General features: G+C 45.0%; 1 protein-coding gene across 1 annotated transcript in view; it reads right to left on the bottom strand.

The window, feature by feature from the left end:
• Positions 1 to 6,522, bottom strand: part of SLC38A3 (solute carrier family 38 member 3) — a 199,322-nt gene extending 192,800 nt beyond the window's left edge. Inside the window, exon 1 of the mRNA XM_053295181.1 lies at positions 6,428 to 6,522. The gene's annotated coding sequence lies outside the window, so the exon portion shown is untranslated. The remainder of the gene's footprint in view (positions 1 to 6,427) is intronic.
• Positions 6,523 to 18,127: the final 11,605 nt, after the last annotated feature.

Below are 18,127 nucleotides of genomic sequence, written 5' to 3'. Positions count from 1 at the left end.
TTTTTCAAGACAGTTTAGAACATCTTCCCTTCCCTTCCCTTCCCTTCCCGTCAGAATCCGTAGTTCTAGGGCATCTTAACTTCTCATTAGCTTTCCCCCACTTTCTCCACAGAGCAGGAACTCGGTTAAGGCTGCCCTCATTCCCCTCCAACAGGTTTACTCATGAGCAAATATCTTGGGCAAATTATTGGCACACAGGGGGCAAAAGGACTCCAGGACTCCAAAACCACACACTCAGGACTAGTCCTTTCTTTATAAAAGATGGTTTTATTAAGCTAGAGGAACAAAGCTTAAAGAAGAGCAGATAGATATAAGATGATAATATGAAAAATCATTTCTAACACCTAACACCTATTTTGAGGGTCTAATTGAATTACTGTAAGATATTCCCCTTAGGGGATGGGGCCAGTCTGGGAACAGCATCTGCATGCTTGCATACAAAAGGTTCCAAGTTCCCTCCCTGACATCTCCAAGATAGGAGATGAGCAGGGGTGGAGTCACCATTGTGCAACGGATTAAAAGAACCTGGGCCGCCATGCTCAGGGGCCATGTTTCACGCCCCAGACACACCCACTGTATCTGATGTAAGATACATGGGGCATGGTTCCGCTCGCAAACAGGGCTGTGTGCCCCATTTCCGAGGAAATTCCGGCCAGTGGCGCATTTGCAGCACGGCTGGGAGTGGTTCTCCCTGCTTTAAAAGGTAGAGAGACACATTCCCAGCCAGGCTGGGAAGCCAGTGCTGGCTAAGCTTCTCAAAAATGGAGCCACACAGCTCCACTGGCAGCGGGCTGAAGGGCCACCACTGGCCTCCTTACACCAGTGGGGCTTAGAGAGACTCCTGCCTGCAACCTTGGAGAAGCCACTGCCAGTCTGTGAAGACAATACTGTGCTAGATGGACCAATGGTCTGACTTGGTAGAAGGCAGCTTTTTATGTTTTATAAGGCAGCTGTTCTTCCTATAAGGCAGCTTATCTTTTCTATAAGGCAGCTCTCTATGTTCCTAGGTACTTACAGGTAAGCATTATACTCAAAGTGGTGCCGCTTGCAGATAGCTGACAAAGATAGCTGGAAAGATAGCTGACAAAGCAAGCAAGCAACATAGACAACTTTTAAGCATTTACTTGGGGAAAGCACCTGGTGGTGGTGGGAAGAGCTCTTCCTCCAGTCAGGGTTGAGTCACATATTTCAGATTGACAGCTTTTGGACCAAGGGATCTCCTGCAGATTTAAGAATCTTTAAGTCTGACACCCAAGCTGAGTTCAAGGGGATTTCAGGTAGTGCACTCCCCGTGAGATGGGAAGTTGACAGTTCTAGGGAAGAAGTCAATTTCCTTTTGTTCTAGGCAGCAAAGGGGATTGAGAGGGGATCAGGAGCTGCCGGAGATTAGTCCAGTGAGGATGTGACATGTTCACTTCAACATAATGGCGGAAGGTCCCAGAATGCTTCCTGTTTCCCTACATGATTTGTATCCCCTTCTGACAAGAAATAAACCAGCTATAAGCCCATTAATTAAATAAACCAGCCAATAAGTCATTAGAGGGGGATGACTGGGCAGGAGAAAAGAGAAACAATTCAGTGGATTTTCAGGGGGAAAAATATTAAGATATCAGGAAACCAAACCAAACAACAAGGAGATATTTGATGTATTCCAATCCAAGCTTCAAGCTCTATGGGGATTTCAAGAGAAGAATGTGGGAGGTGGGGAGTGGCTCCAGAAGTTCAAGAAGATGAAATTGCAATAAGCAGGAAGTGCACTATTTCATGACGACAAAATTTACATTGAAAATAAAATGTGTTGCTTTCTGCACATGCACACATGCAGCACCTTAGGAGCCAGCAAAAGTAGGAGGGACAACCCACAAAAGTAGGAGGGACAACCCACAAAGTCCACCTTGGTGTGGACAAAAAAAGGATGGGTTAAACTTGCACAAGAACTACTAGGTGCAGGTGTCCAAGACTCATTCCAACAAGCCGTTCTTGTGCAAGCAAGCCCACTTAACCTCCCACAAAACACACCACACCCCTTTGTCAGGAAATACTATTTCTCATACCAAAAGAGGCAGCCTAAATCCTGAACTGCCTAGAGAAATGCCAGTTCAAATTATGTCATCCATGGACCCAGTGGGTGGCCTTAAAAAAGTCACTATCTCTGAGCCTTGCTTTGCATAAAATGTTGATAGTAGTGGCCTACTTCATAGCATTATTGTCATGATAAATGAGACTGGGAAATGTGAGCTTTAAGGATAGGCTGGGCAATCTGATTTATGACCTCTTTTCCTGATGATAAAACCCTTTAGATACTTGTTTACATGGTACTGTCTAGGATACTGGTGGGTTTTTCTACATTATATTTTTGTATAGTTCTACTAAGATGCCAAAAGCTGGCTAACAAAAACTGAGTAATAAATCACACAAGTAATAAATTGGGAGGACAAAGTGAAAAGGATGGGAGGGCTGCTTCCATAGACATTGTAAACCACAGATTTCCCAGTATAAGGAAACCTTTGAAAAGATATGCATTTTAAAGCTTCTCATAGAAAACAGACACACACAGTCTATCAGAGTCTAATCATTTGGGCTTGGACTATTTCCCTATGGATCAGAAAAAGTCAATCTTAAGATTTCCCATGTTGATCAGGAATTCTAAGGCTGCAATCTTATGCACACTTACTAATGAGTAAATCTCATTAGACTTCATGTAACTTGCTTCTGAGAAAACTGTTGGAGATAAGAGTTCCAGTGCATTGACTTTTTGCACTGACTATTCTAATGACCACTAGGGGCATTGGGAGTAGAGGTAGCTAGAGAGGGTCTCCTTACCTGTCCAGCTCCTCAGGCAACACAGTCTGAAAACCATCCAATATAACAAGACCAGATGGTGCATTGGCAACAAACAATTCCAGTGCCACAAAAATCTTAGCATCCAAGTCAGAATGGATATGAGTGATTTTATCTGCAAAATGTAACAAAAATTGGTCATGATGGGTTGCTGAGGGTTCTGTTTGATGGTCTTTGGGGTCCTCACTTAGGAGGCCCCGAACCACTAGAAAAAGCTCCACTGGACAACATTGAGCTGACGCAATGGTGGCGAGAAAGTAGGGTTTCTTCTTTGCCACCACCATAGAGTAGTAGGGATGTACATAGAACTGGCTGGCCCAGTTCAGTTCAAGTTTGAGTCATGCCAGGCCTTACAGAGGCCATTTGCGCATGCGCAGTGGCATCCAAAATGGCCAGCAAACCGAGCTCTGCAGGCCCAAACAGGCTGAAGAACCGGCCGGAGGGGGTGATTACGGAGGCTGGCGGGAAAAGGGAGAACCTCTGCGGACACACACATACACCCGTCACCCCAAGGAATTCCCCCAAAGGGGAGCAGGTTAAAAAAAAATTGGGGGGCCCAAAAAAAATTGTGAACCACCTGAACAGTCAGGGGGTGTTCAGTTCGGGGTTGGACTGAACAGGGGGTGGTTCAGTTCGACCCTGAACAGTTGAACCGAAATGGTTCGACATCGAACCAGTTTGATGTTGAACCTGTATGCTCATCCCTATAGAGTAGACCCTAATGTGAGCTCTAGCGTGTGTTCGGTCACATTCATCCTGAGTTTTCTGCCGACGCTCAAGCCATCTACCAGCCTGCTTCATTGTCCGCAACTCACTTTTATACCAGGGAGTCACTTGGGCTCAGCAGGTCAGGAGAAGACGCCTAGGGGCAATCATGTCAATGGCCTGATCCATCTCCTAATTCCAAAGGGAGACCAGGATCATCCACGCCCTCAGCAGGAAACTCCCCCCTAGTCATCAGGAATCCATCAGGATTCATAAGCCTCCAAGGATGGACCATCCTAATTGGTCTCTCACCCCTGCAGAGGTGTTGTGGGTCCACCTTCAGTTCAAACTTCACAAGATGGAGATCTATCCATGATAATGGTATTGAGGCCTCCTGGACTACCCATGTACAAATGATCATCCGAATGGAAAACCGCACATTCTTCTCTACCCTAGATTTAAATACTAGATGTAATGTAGGATTTAGAATCTGGAGTAGTCACTATCATGTGATTAGATGAGCATCCGAATTGCAATGTGGTGTTTCCCCCTCTTAACCATAGAGCTTGGATTGTAAACAGGACAGAGCCCAGGATTGGATCATCCAGTTATGTAGGCGGGACTTACTTGTGGCACAATTTTCTTTCTCACTGCCTGAGGTTGTGAAGAGAGCTCTTTTTTAAAAATCTCTGTTACACTAACTGGCACAGGTGGGAACTGTGTTGCCTACAAGTTTCACCCATTTGTGGGGGGTTTTTTGATCAATCAATGTGAAAAACTGTGTGAGAGAATATTTGAGTTTCAAACATGAAGGGGTGTGTGTGTTGCTGGGAGAGGGGAAAGCGGCAGTTCTACCCACCAAGGGAAAGTCTTAGGGATAGGGGGTCACCTCTGGTCCCTTATCTTCTCTCCCCCATTTTCCAGTGCCCCACTTGCAGCCTCTTCTGTCACCCCCTACCATTACTCCCTTCTACCATCTGACAGAGCATTTTGCCCAGGAAGATCGTAATCAAGCTGTGGGTGACAGACTGACAGAGAGGTTCGAGGAGAGAGCCCAAGGTGAATTTGTGAGGGGGTAAGCCAAACCACCAGGCAGGTCCCTTAAGGCATAAGGGTCACCCCTGATCCCTTGTCTTCTCTCCCCCACTTTCCAATGCCCCACTTGCAGCCGCTTCAGTCACTCCCCCTGCCCCAAGTATTTGGAGCTCACTATATTACTCATTAGTCACCTTAGGTGGTGCAGTGGAGAAATGCTTGACTCCCCTCCCCCAAGTATTTGGAGCTCACTATATTACTCACTAGTCACCTTAAGTGGTGCATTGGGTGTTGGAAGTGAAGGACTTTGCGCTGTCTCTTGTCTCAATGACAGTGGAGGACAGACTAGTGAGTCAGAGGGCTAGAGGGTCAAGACATTGGTCATCCCCTCTCTAATGCTCTGAGACTATCCCTTTGGAATGTAGACTGCTACTCTTAGGGACACTTCCTGCCTGCCTGCCTGCCTTGTCACTTCCTCTCTTCCCTTACTGTTCCTTCTACCTTGCAACATGCAAGCTCCTCTCGCCTGCACCATGTGTGCAGAGATGCAGAATCCATCTGCATCCAGCTAGATAGATAGATTAGAGATCCTAAGTCCTCACTTTCCTGTCTAGAATGGAGTTCTCTAATAAATACCATATATATTGATTTGAAACTATGAACTGGCTCCAAGTTACTTTACTCTCAGCATACATGCATGCCTAACCAAATTCCGCTGTGTTGTGCTCTGTGCACTCTGCTATAATGAAAAAGAAAGTCTCCTACCAGAGGGAATTCCCAACAGTGGGGAAATGCTTGACTTAGAAGCAGAAGGTTGCCGGTCCGAATCCCCGCTGGTACTATATCGGGCAGCAACAATATAGGAAGCTGCTGAAAGGCATCATCTCATACTGCACAGGAGGAGGCAATGGTAAATCCCTCCTATGTTCTACCAAAGAAAACCACAGGGCTCTGCGAGCACCAGGAGTTGAAATCGACTTGACGACACACTTCATATTACTCACCAGGGGCGTAGCAAGGTTGGAGTGGGCCCAGAGACAAGATTTTAAAATGCCCCCGCCCCACTCAAAGTCCAGGGCCTCCACACACCCCAGGCCCCCAAGGATTTAAGTCTGATATTCCAAAATAAGTATGCTGCCTGGAAATACATTTCACTGAATACACACATGCACACGTCACAGTATATAGTGATATACACTGAGTACTATACATTTGTTTTACTTTTAATGCCTAGAACACACTAGAAAGATGAATGATTAAAATGGCCCCCTCACTGCAGATTAGCAAAGGAGACTTTCAACCATGCAGGGTGAGCCTATGTTTGTTTTCTCAGAATTCTGAACAAATTCAGTAAAGTTTGATTGCAGGAGGTTTTTCACAGGAGGCTTTTAAAGCCCTTTAACACACATCTCCTCTGGAATGCAGGTGCTGCATTCACATGTTGGCCAGATTTACCCTGAAGTCCCTGCAAGTTATTGGGGAGCAGTTCACACACAAGAAAAATAAAATAAAATAAAATAAAATAAAAGCACAAGACATGCTTCACAGTTCTCACTCAGACCTTCTGGGTTGCAAAACAACTTGAACATAAGTGCATTTATAAATGAATGAATGAATGAATGAATGAATGAAATAAATGTAATATTGTTTGTTCCAGAAGTTTTTGTAATTTTCTGCCATGAAACAAGCCACTTATAGGACTTTTTAGATAGGTTTTTTTTAAGCCAGCAAATTTTCCAAGACTTCTCAGTCCCTCCCCACCATATCAAAGCCCTATGGCAAGCAGATGCCTATATATGGGGGGGGGGGGGGGGAAGGTAACCACAAAAAGGAGTTCACACTCTACCTGGCAAATGCTGTGTTTGGCAGGGCAGCAAGGGATCTTCTGCTGCAGAGAACAATGGTGGCCACTCTGGCTGCCTCCTCCTTCCTGGCTGGCTTGGGCCCTACTCGAGTTCAGGCTTCACTGCGGCCTACACGGAGGCCTCCGTGGAAGCCCCGCCCACCCGCCGATCAGCTGAGAGGCAGGAGAAAAGGAGCTCTTTGTAGCTTGTCTGCTGCTCGATTGCCGGCCAGGAGAACAAGCTGGAGAGACGGCGAACAGGGCAAGTGGCTGAGGGGCCTTGGGGCTGGGCAGGGGGCAATGGGGAGTCACTTGAGGTGCCTATGGGGGGTTCCTCCAGGCAGTGGGGCCCCCAGACAACTGTCTCCCCTTGCCCAATCCTTGTTACACGCCTGTTACTCACTATTATCTATCTAATCTATCTAAAGCTGCTTGGGCCTCTCTCACTCACTGGCATGAAAGTTCCAGACCAAACCACAAAAGATAGAAACGTTGTTTTCACAGGAAGAGTCCACACCTCGTCTAGACTCCCCCGCCAAAACCCCAAGCACTGGGAAATTTTACCTTTCTAGTAAATGCAGGAAAACACTCCCATTGGAAAACATAGGGAATGAAACCTCATAGGGATAGGAAACAACTAGAGTCACAGAGAGAGAGAGAGAGAGAGAGAGAGAGAGAGAGAGAGAGAGAGAGATAACAGGTTATATCTGGAGGAATGCTTGCAAATTGCAAACCCTTTTACACACACACAGGCCTGTAACCAGCCTCAAAAAATTGGGAGGGGGTGGTGGATTTGCAGAAGCCTATATATATGAATATGAGATATTGGGGGGGGGTTACACACACACACACACACACACACACACACACACACACAGGAGCTCACTATATTGTAGGAACATAGGAAACTACCTTATACCAAGTCAGAGCAGTGGTTCATCTATCTCAGACTTGTCTATACTGACTAGCAGCATCTTCTCCAAGTTTTCAGGCAGGAGTCCCAGGCCTACCTGGTCTTCTTGTGGTAGCAAGCATGAATTGTCCCTGCTCCTAAGCAGGGTCCACCCTGGTTAGCATTTGAATTGGAAACTATATGCATGAACACTGCAAGATATTCCCTTTAAGGGGTGGGGACGCTTTGGGGGCACTTGCATACAGAAGGTTCCATGTTCTGTCCCTGGCATCTCCAAAATTGGGCTGAGAGAGACTTCCACCTGCAAGCTTGGAGAAGCCACTGGCAGTCTGTGTAAACAATATTGAGCTAGACGGAGCACTGGTCTGATTTGTTATAAGGCAGCTTCCTATGTTCCATTGAGATGGCAGAGACTGAACCTGAGACCTTCTGCATGCAAGCATGAAGATGCTCTTCCAGTAAGCTATGGCCCAGTCCTCTAAGGGGATTATCTTATGGTGCTCACAGAGGTGCTTAGCCCGCTTTCCACTGCTCATGAGACTCACCGGGCTCGCAGCCAAGCCCGGTTGAGTCAAAGGGGGTCACCCGCTTATTTAACCCTCCCCTAAGCCCGGGTTAGTGGACCGAGCGCTCTGCTAACCCAGGCCACTCACGAGTAAACCCCCGGAGGGGAGGCGAAAAGCCGCCTCCCGGCTCCGGAGTTCTCTCCAGTATGCCCTGTATGCTCAAGCAGAGCATACTGGAACTTTTGGTGGCCGCGCAGCCCCTGAACTCCCCAGCCCCCACCGGCTCCGTCACGGGGCCGGCAATCGTGTGGGCAGCCGATCCGGCCGCCCAGGGCAGCCGCCCTGATCATCTGCAGGGAGAGCAGGCTTAGCCTGCTCTCCCCACTGAGCTTCACAAACTGGGTCTCACTGATCATGAGACCCGGCTCCTTGTCTCCCATTCAAATACAAATTTGCTGAAATGGGGGAAGAGGTGGAGGAAGAACTGTCATGTATTACAGTATCTCATGACAAGGTTATTAAGGCAGTTTCTGCAAGACATGTTAGGACACACAAAAATCAGTATGATTGCATACAGAAATTCTTCATGGTTTCAATTAGATGAATTCCTCGGAAGAATCTATTTCCTATCAGTTAACACATAATAGTACACTGGTTGCAAGAATAAGTGCTGTCATAAGTAAATTTATTTCTTTTTCTGAAAGCTGTTCGGACACTTTGGAAAGCGTGCATCCTAGGTTTTAGTAAATTAAATGTCCACAAAACTGGTGGGATCATATATTGTCATAAAGAGGATAGGATGATGAGCGTTGGATAAGTTGCCCAAAAAACATGGTAGGTTTTTCCCCCTTTTCCTTAAAAAAGAATAAACTTAATTGGACAATTTCTGTGTTGCACTCATCTGGTAGGTTTCCGGAGTGATCTTATGCATGTTTAATGAGAAGTAAGTTTAATGAGAAGCTGGATTGGAAGAAGATGAGAGTGGTTTTAAAGTTGGAAGAAGAAACATCAATAACTTGCGCTATGCTCATAGCTGAGAATGTGAATGGTCTGCAAGTTCTAGTAATGAAAGACAAGGAGCACAGTGAAAAAATGGGACAACTAAAGGTAAAGAAGACTAAACTAATGACAACGGGCACAGCAACCAGCCTCAGAATTGATAATGAAGACACTGAAGTGGTGGATAGCTTCTGCCTTTTAGGATCAACCATCAACAGTAAAGGATCCAGCAGTCAAGAAATTCGCTGCAGACTAGCATGTGGTAGGGTTGTAATGAAGGCCTTGGAAAGGATATTTAGATGCCATGACGTGCCAATATGTACAGATATTAGAACTGTTTGGACAATGGTAAACCAGAACTTTAGACACGTGCAACTTGTACAAAGAAAAAACAATAGTTTTTCCACACAGGTAAACACACCCTTTGCTAATTTACAATGCATCTGTTCCAGTTTACCCAGAGAACCGATACAAAACGTAACCATCTACCAACATTATCATATGAAACAAACAGTCTCAGGAGAATTTGCTGCACCCTCATTCATGAGACTGCTGTGCAGACCCTCTTTTTTGGAGAGTCACAAGGTATGCTTTCACTTCACCAGTGGCGTGTGCTTCCAGTCCAGTTAGTATTCATAGATAAGGAACTCAGTGAAATGTAACAGCTTTCAAGAATCTGAAGAATGTTGGAAACACATTCAGATATTAATACGTCCCTCAGTTATCCTACACTAGAATCTTGAATCAGACTTAAATGGTTTTTATAGGAATGATCTCAGTGAGTAGTCTGAAAGCCCATAACGTAAGTGGATGTGCATGTGACCATTGCCTGGATGAGAAATTACTAGGAGACCCATAAAAGGCAATTTTTAAAAAGCATTTGAAAGCCCACCTCTTCACCCAAGCTTTTTCAGCTTTTGAAATGTTTTAATCTGTTTTTGACTTTTAAATTGTTTAAGTTTTATCTATGTTTTAACTTGTTTTATGTTATTGTTAACCCCCCAGAGACGAATGTTTGGGGCAGTGTGCAAATTAGATAGACAGACAGATAGATAGATAGATAGATAGATAGACAGATAGGACTTCAAGCTTTCTAGACAGCCATATTTATTGTTATGTACTCTCCACTGCCCTGAGCCATAAGAAGCTTCTGCCAACTTTCACCTTCCATCAACTCACAGCTCCATTTCTTCCTTTCTGAATCAAAACTGTAAACCTGCTCCAATGTTTTTCTGCTTCCACCTATCTGCTGGAGGTTCTTCCACACTTTGTGAGGTGTTACATTCCTGAAGTAGAAGAGATATCCCTAGCAATCAGGAGAATCTGCTGTTATTAGCTCCCATTGATGAAGCATCAATCAGATACTAGGAATGGCCTTCCATAATCTGTAATGATGTAATCTTTATGGCTCCCTCCCCACTGAAACTGGGAATTGTGGATTTGTGAAGTGACTTACATCTCCCCTACAGGCTTCTCTAGCCACCCAATTTAAGTGGCGTAGCGGGAAAATGCTTGACTAACAAGCAGAAGGTTGCCAGTTCAAATCCCTGCTGGCATGTTTCCCAGACTATGGGGAACACCTATATTGGGCAGCAGCGATATAGGAAGATGCTGAAAGGCATCATCTCATACTGCATGGGAGGAGACAATGGTAAACCCCTCCTGTATTCTACCAAAGAAAACCACAGGGCTCTGTGGGCGCCAGGAGTTGAAATCGACTTGACGGCAGACTTTACCTTACAGGCTTCTCTGGGGGAACTTCAAGCCACCCTTGACCATTATGCACTTCAATGTATGGGCTCCATTTTTGAATGGCCTAAAGTAAGCTACTCCAAAAGACAGAGGGAAGGAGAGAGTGTTTGCTTTGGGAGTTTTGAAATCTGCTGTGCTACTTCTGTAAGTTGTAACTTGCAGCCTCTTTTGAAGTGATGCACCTTGGCATGATCTCCTACTGTCTCTAGAATTAAGCTGGGGCAAAGGTTGTTTACAGAGCCAAACAAAGCAAAGAAGTGAAAGAATTTGGCATTTAGAGATGCTGAAATACTTGCTTCATTTGCTGGATTGCTGGGTTTCAAACTGCCTCCAGTCATTACAGATTCCTGTTCTGGAACAGAAAGATATCTCTCTTACCTGGAAGCCCACTCATTTGTATATTTAGAAAGAGCACAATGCTTTGTCAGGGTCATCCCATCTATTCTTGGGAGAACCAAGCTGCCCTTGTAAGATGCTTCTTCTTCTTCACCCGCATCCTCCAATCCACTGAGTCTGACTGGCTTGTTGTCAGCAAAGCCTTTTCTGTGGGCTCCCAGGAGCCCCCTTGTTCGTGTTTGAGTCTCCAGGCTTGGAGATCTCACTCTGTATATGCTCAGGAGTCTCACAGCATCATGAGCTCTCCATTTATACACATGGGGACAGGTCACTTAGTGACAGTGGGCCAGTCACTCCTAGATTTGGCTCTTAAACAAGCAAATTGTAAAGGGGAGCAGATGCACACACCCCTAATTCTAAGTAGACCCCAGAAATTAACTAAAGCAGGTGAACTCTCTGATAAGGCCACTCTGCACTCAGGGTGAACTGCCTTGTCTCCCCCTTCCTTCCACAAAAAGGGATAGCAGTTAGCAAATGTGCCAATTAGTTCAACAAGAAGACCACAGATAAGGCTGGAGGCTTTTCACACAGGGCTTTTATTTTGAATCCACTCCTGATTGGAGTGTGCCAGTCCACATATTAGCTGGATTTACCCCAAGGTCCGTGTGGGCTATCAGGGACCAGGACAGACAGGACTTTGTTTTTCCCCCTGAATGGAGGCTGCGAATTCTGGCTTAGCCAAAAGTATGTCCAGTTTTTTAAAATCTTCTAGTTTCAGAGGCTTTGGGGGGAAACCCTGGGGCTTCTGTTTTGCCCAGCAGTTTTCTCTGTTATGTTTGGGCTCATGGGCGTAACTGGGGGGGGCAGTCAGGGCACATGCCCTAGGCACCACTGAGAGGGGGCGCCACGCCAGTGCCTGCCACCCCCACCCCACTGCCCACCGGCCCAGCCCCAAGTCCCCTCAGCCACTTGCCCTCCTGCTTGCCTTGCCCTCCTGCTTGCCTTGCCCTCCAGCCTAGGATCAGAGCTGCCTGCAAACTGGGACGCAGCTCCTTCTCTCCCCACCTCTCAGCTGATCAGTGGGTGGGCGGTGCTTACAAAGAGGCCTCTGTGCAGGCCTCCCTGAAGCCTGAACTCAGCAAGCCCCAAGCAAGCAAGGAGGCAGCCAGCCAGAGTTCTCTGCAGCAGAAGACCCTCTGCCCAGACCATCCAGCACAGCTTTTGCCACATAGAATGTGAATTCCTTTTTGTGGTTACCCCCACCACCCCATATATAGGGATCTGCTTGCCATAGGGCTTTGATATGGGGGGAGAGACTGAGAAATCTCGGAATATTTAATTTAAAACAGATTGGAAAATTTGCTTGCTTTAAAAACAAAAACTATCTTAAAAGGCCTATAAATGGCTTGTTTCATGGCAGAAAATTACAAAAACTTCAGGAACAAACGATATTATATTTATTTATTCATTTATTCATTCATTCATTTATAAATGCACTTATGTTCAAGTTGTTTGGCAACCCAGAAGGTCTGAGTGAGAATTGTGAAGCATGTGTTGTGCTTTTATTTTATTTTATTTTATTTTATTTTATTTTATTTTATTTTATTTTTCTTATGTGTGAACTGCTCCCCAATAACTCGCAGGGACTTCAGGGTCAATCTGGCCAACTTGTGAATGCAGCACCTCCATTCCAGAGGAGATGTGTGTTAAAGGGCTTTAAAAGCCTTATGTGAAAAACTTCCTGGAATCAAACTTTACTGAATTTGTTCAGAATTCTGAGAAAACAAACATAGGCTCACACTGCATTGTTGAAAGTCTCCTTTGCTAATCTGTAGTGAGGGGGGCCATTTTAATAATTAGTGTTTCTAGTGTGTTCTAGGCATTAAAAGTAGCACAAATATACAGTACTCAATGTATATCACTATATATTGTGAAGTGTACGTGTGTGTACTCAGTGAAATGTATTTCCAGGCAGCATACTTATTTTGAAATATCACTTAAATCCTTGGGGGCCTGGGGTGTGGAGGCCCTGGAGACAGAGAAAATGACACTTGGAATCCTCACATAACTCCTGACTGTTGTACTAAGTCTTTAACAGAAATGGCTCGTTTTCAGGTTTTGATCAACAACCATGTCTAGATGGTACAGTGTTCTAGTCTAGATGGTACAGTGTTCCTTTTAACAGGGATTTCCAGATATTGTTGACTACAAGTCCCATCATCCCGATTTGGACAGGGGCGCAATTTCAGTGCTTGCCCTAGGTGCTATTTTCCCTAGATACACCCCTGTTTGGGGTGGTCATGCCAGTAAATCAGTGTTTTTCAAAATTCAGTGAAGGGGAGTTTGACAGCTGTTTTGGGTATGGTCTGCTCTAAGTGATTTGTAATTGTAAGTGTTGTTGCAGATTGGCTGATACTCTGTTGAGAGAGGGGGAGGGAGAAATTGCTGGGGGAGGGAGAGGGAGAAATTTCTGAATTAAACACAAGCACAGACTGCAAAATGTGTCTTGCTGTGTTTAACATAGGCTTTAGATATGCAGAATGGATGTAACCTAAACACTTTGTTGTCTAAGCTGATTCTATTCGGTGTTGGGGGGGGGCGTAAACATTATGTGATGAAGGCAGTCGCTCACAAAGGCAAGGGTTAAGTGTCCTGCTGTTTGATCCAGCTGTTTGGAAACTTGTTATGCTGGTATTGTGCTCTTAGCTGTCAAAATATTTTTTAAAAGCTCTCTCACCTCTTCCTCTGTGGTGTGATTTCTGAGTGGTTGGAGGGGAAACCTGGACCAGGTAGGTGTGAAAATCTGCCAGGGAGTGTGAGGAGGAACCGACAGCTATGTGAACTGTCAATTTAATCCCCTGAAGTAAACAACTTGTGAATCTGCTGTGATTCGCTCTTTAGACACCCTGAGGCATAAAGCCATGTGTGAATAACTTCCTGGTGGAAGTAAAATCCCCCCTCAACCCACAAAGAAAGTTGAGCAAGCTATACGAACCTAAGAGATGCACCCATCAAAAGCACGATTAGATTATTTATTTATTTTATATACAACCTAGTATAAAAAATCCCTAGGTAGTGTACAGAATTAAAACATAAAATACAACACATTTAAAATTCATAAAAAGATAAAAATCATAATAGATAAAAACACATTAAAATTTAAAAACTGGACTTTAGGTTACTGGACTTTTGCATTTATGCAGATCCCCCTTCTCACGTCTATGCACTCTGTTTTCATGACAAAAGCCTTGGCATACCTAGGCAATTCCCACATTGTTATCCTCAGGAAGAAAGATCAGCAACAAAGGGATCCTTGGCAGTCCCTCCCAACACACCTGGGTCAAATGGCATTTGCCCCCAGGATATGTTTTTGGGTATAAGGATCCCCAGTTACATGATCCTGTGTGCTCCCTCATATGCTTCACTTGGGACTCCATCGCTTGCTCAATCAGCTTTTTGGGCAATTTACTAACAGCCACCACGCAAGGGTCTTCAGTATTTCATGCTATTTTCCAGATCAGCTTTCTTGCCTAGCCTGATCTGCCCAGTCTTCCTCGCTAACCTGGGAAACTGGGTCAAAGGAGGAAGCACCCTCTTGGAACTGCCTCCAACAACTAACCCCTCCAACCTTCTTGCACCCGCCTTGGCCCAACCTGTTCCTGAGGAGCGAAGTTCATCGGGGGTCCCTGGAGCCTTCCATACAGATCAGGTGATATGAGTCTTCACCCCTCCTTGGGCCCAGAATCTATCTCTGTTCCTCTTTCTTAAATCCAATCCCCTCCTTCTCTAAAAAGCCTCTTTCTCTCGCCTGCCTGGGAACTCACACAATTAGGATTCTAAGCTAAAATGCCTCATAGCAGTTATATGTGTTTTTGATAGTAATCGTGATTTGACCACATATTTCTCTCCTTTGTACCACCTCCTGCAATCAAAATTTTTTTATCTTTGAAACTTAAATCTTGTCTCAGTCCAGTCATTTCTTGAGTCCAAACATTTGCACAAATTAAAACTGACATGGAGCTGCCCCATTAAGAGCTAATTCCCACATAAAGCCTGGACATTGGGGTGCTGACCAGTCACCCTGGGCAGTTCCATTCACAGACTTTAGCTATCACCAAGGAGACAGTGATCGCAGCACAATAGAGAAACCACAGGCAATGTCAAAATTGCTGCCTGCAACGGTGGGGGCAGTGTCATCTTACAGTACTGGAGAGAGATGTAGCTGGTGGGCACCTGTCTACACTACAAACAAGTATGTGCTTTATGCCTGTCCTATCTTGGCAGTTCCAATTTGGAGAGAGTTCTGGAAATTTTCAGATCCCTGAGCCCAGGGGTTCCTGATCTCCCCAGCTACAATGCATGGAGGCCATTGTGGTTGGGGATGATGGAAGTTTTGTTTGGTAACTCCCACTCTAGCCTTTTCCCACAGCTGTGTTGTTAGTCCCAAGGTTCTCTGTGGAGAGGGAACAACAAACTGGTTCAAGTCTAGTGTGTGTCACACTCCAAAATTTGAATGTGTCAGTTGTGGGGAGGAGGAGAATTCCACCTGTCCAGTGGATGTGGCATGAGTCCCTAAGCACCAGTATCTGTTTAGAAAAGAGAGATGAAATACAAACTTAAGGCCACACTACACATGACACTAAGTACATTGTCATCTTTCTGCCATGAAAGAAAGTCTTTCTGTAACTTTTAAAGTTCTAGGAACTTTTTAAAAAATCATTAAAAATCAGTGAATGAACCAATAACCGTGAAAGTTCATACAGTTGATGCTATCATCATACGATAGCATTAAGTAGTTTAAATTAACACTATGTGAAATTTCAGAAGTTCCTGTCCAGTCATTCAGGAGTTCTCAGTCTTTTTAAGTTTCCACTGGTCATTTTGGAGAAGTTATCTAATGGGGAGCATGCTCAGTTCTTGCACACAGGGCCCCTATTTATTTATTTATTTATTTATTTATTTATTTAGCATATTTGTATGTCACCCACTACCAAAGTCTCTAGGCAGTTTACAACAACAAAGCAAAACTTAAAATATATAAAAGTTCAAAATAAAATGGCTAAAAACCACTAAATAGCTAAAAGGTTAGCTGAAGATGTATCTTCAGTTGTTTCCTAAAGGTAAAGGAAACAACAGCTCTAATCTCAGCAGGAAGTGCATTCCACAGCTTTGGGGCAACTACAGAGAAGGCCTGCCCCTGAGTTGTCACCAGATGAGCAAGTGGCACCCTGAAGATCTTAATAGGCAGTGGGGTTCATAACTGTAGCGGATTATAGCCTTTGACGCTCTTCTCACGATTAGTGAGAAGAGCCTGGATGAGGTTTGCAGGGAGAGCGGGCTAAGCCCGCTCCCCCTGCAAACAAGCAGACAGTCTGCTCTGGGTAGCCGAACTGGCCGCCCACATGACTGCTGGCTCTGTTACGGAGCCAGTGGCTGCTGGGGGGATCGGGGGCTGCACAGGGGATCGGGGCCCCTGCAAGCTTCAGCATGCCCTGTGCAAGCACACAGGGCATGCTGGAGAGACCCCTGAGCCAGGAGGCTGCTGTTCAGCCTCCCAGTCAGGGGTCTACTCACAAGTTGGCGCGGAGCCACAGCAACTCACGATCAGAAAGCCTGGGTTAGCGGAGCACTTGCTCTGCTAACCTGGGCTTAGGGAAGGGGTGCTTTAGCGGGTGACCCGCTTAAGAACCACAAGGCTCGCAGCCAAGCCCAGTGATTCTCACGATGGGAGGAAATCGCACTAGCCTCCGCTAGCTCAATTTTATCCCATCATGTGAATAGCCTCTTTGTCTCAGAGCAAGCTCACATGAGGGAAAGAAATGCTGAATCATCCCTGCTGAGCTTTCTGGCAAAGGCTACTCCTAAAATTCTTCTTTACTTTTGGTAGGTTAAAAAATGGCTGCCACCACCCCTCTCTATTAAAGAGTTTGACCCTCCTTGGGCTTGTGGTGGAAATCCCAGGAAAAAGCTCTCTTTCTTTTGCTATTTGAAAAGTACAAAAAAAACACCCACAAAAACCTTCCATGTGCAAACCTACACATGGGCGAAAACTGATAGCCAATGACTGATTGAGGCATGTTTGCACCAGAGGAAAAAAAAAACGTAACCACTCCCCCTTTCCTGAGTTAAAAACCCACTCAGAGAGGCTTGTAAAATGCAAAGAAGAAAAAAACCTAGCTTTATTCAAATGCCACAGACTTCTTCCGTCTGAGGTTTTCTCAGCTTTTAGTTACAGGTAAAAATACTCAGTAAGTTACCAGAATACTTCAAAAAGCACCCTGAATGATGTTGGGGCAGCACACTATAAAAATTGTGGTTATGCAGTTGCAAGGAACAGGTGTGTAGGAAAATACAAACGCACCTTTAAAAGCTTACAGAGTCTTTTTACAACTCCCTGGCTGGATGGGCAAAGGCTAGTGTTTTTTAGTTTAGTTATGTTACAGGTAAACAATAATAGACCAGTATCAGGGATATACTGAATGCACACAAAAGAAACTGAAAGTCTAATGCTAAACCTGACTAAACAAACTTTCCCTAGACTAAACTTCCCAAAGCCAAAGTCCCGGCTTCCTTTGTCTTGAACTCACCATATCCTGGATGAGAATCCAAGCTGCCTGCCCTCCTGGCTTCCCCAGGACTTGCAGAAGGGACATTCTACTGCAGCCAGTTCTCATGGACACATGTCCTCCTTTCTGCACTCCCACCCTGCTTCTTCTCACAAAGAGTCTTCTCTTCCCCCCCAACGGCTCTCTAGGTCCCACCCACCTGGTGTGCTGTTTGGCTGAGCTCTGGAGTTCACCAGTATGTCAGTCAGGACAGGGTTCACTTCCAGGTAACTCTTTAGGGGAGGGCTGGCTGGTCACTACAATAATGAAGGCGGCGTTCTCATAAATATCCTGGGCCCAAGCCATTAAGGGCTTTATAGGTAATAACCAGCACTTTTTATTTTGCCACTGATCTATGCCGATATTTTGACATTTGTTGTTTTGTTATTGACAATAAAAAGAGACATAAGAAGAGGAACAAATCCTACTTTTTTCTTTGAACAATCTTTAGATTAACTTTGCTTAATACCAGACATTCATTTTGCTTGGAAAGTAAAGCTCAATTTGAGATAAAATATATGTTCTTGGCAGGTGTCTGTCTCTCTCACACAAAAGCAACCATACACAATACTAAGCTTTGAACAGAAAGCAT

Source organism: Hemicordylus capensis, chromosome 2 (assembly GCF_027244095.1).
Source record: "Hemicordylus capensis ecotype Gifberg chromosome 2, rHemCap1.1.pri, whole genome shotgun sequence".
NCBI classification, from domain to species: domain Eukaryota; kingdom Metazoa; phylum Chordata; class Lepidosauria; order Squamata; family Cordylidae; genus Hemicordylus; species Hemicordylus capensis.
This window is presented reverse-complemented; position numbering and strand designations above follow the sequence as displayed.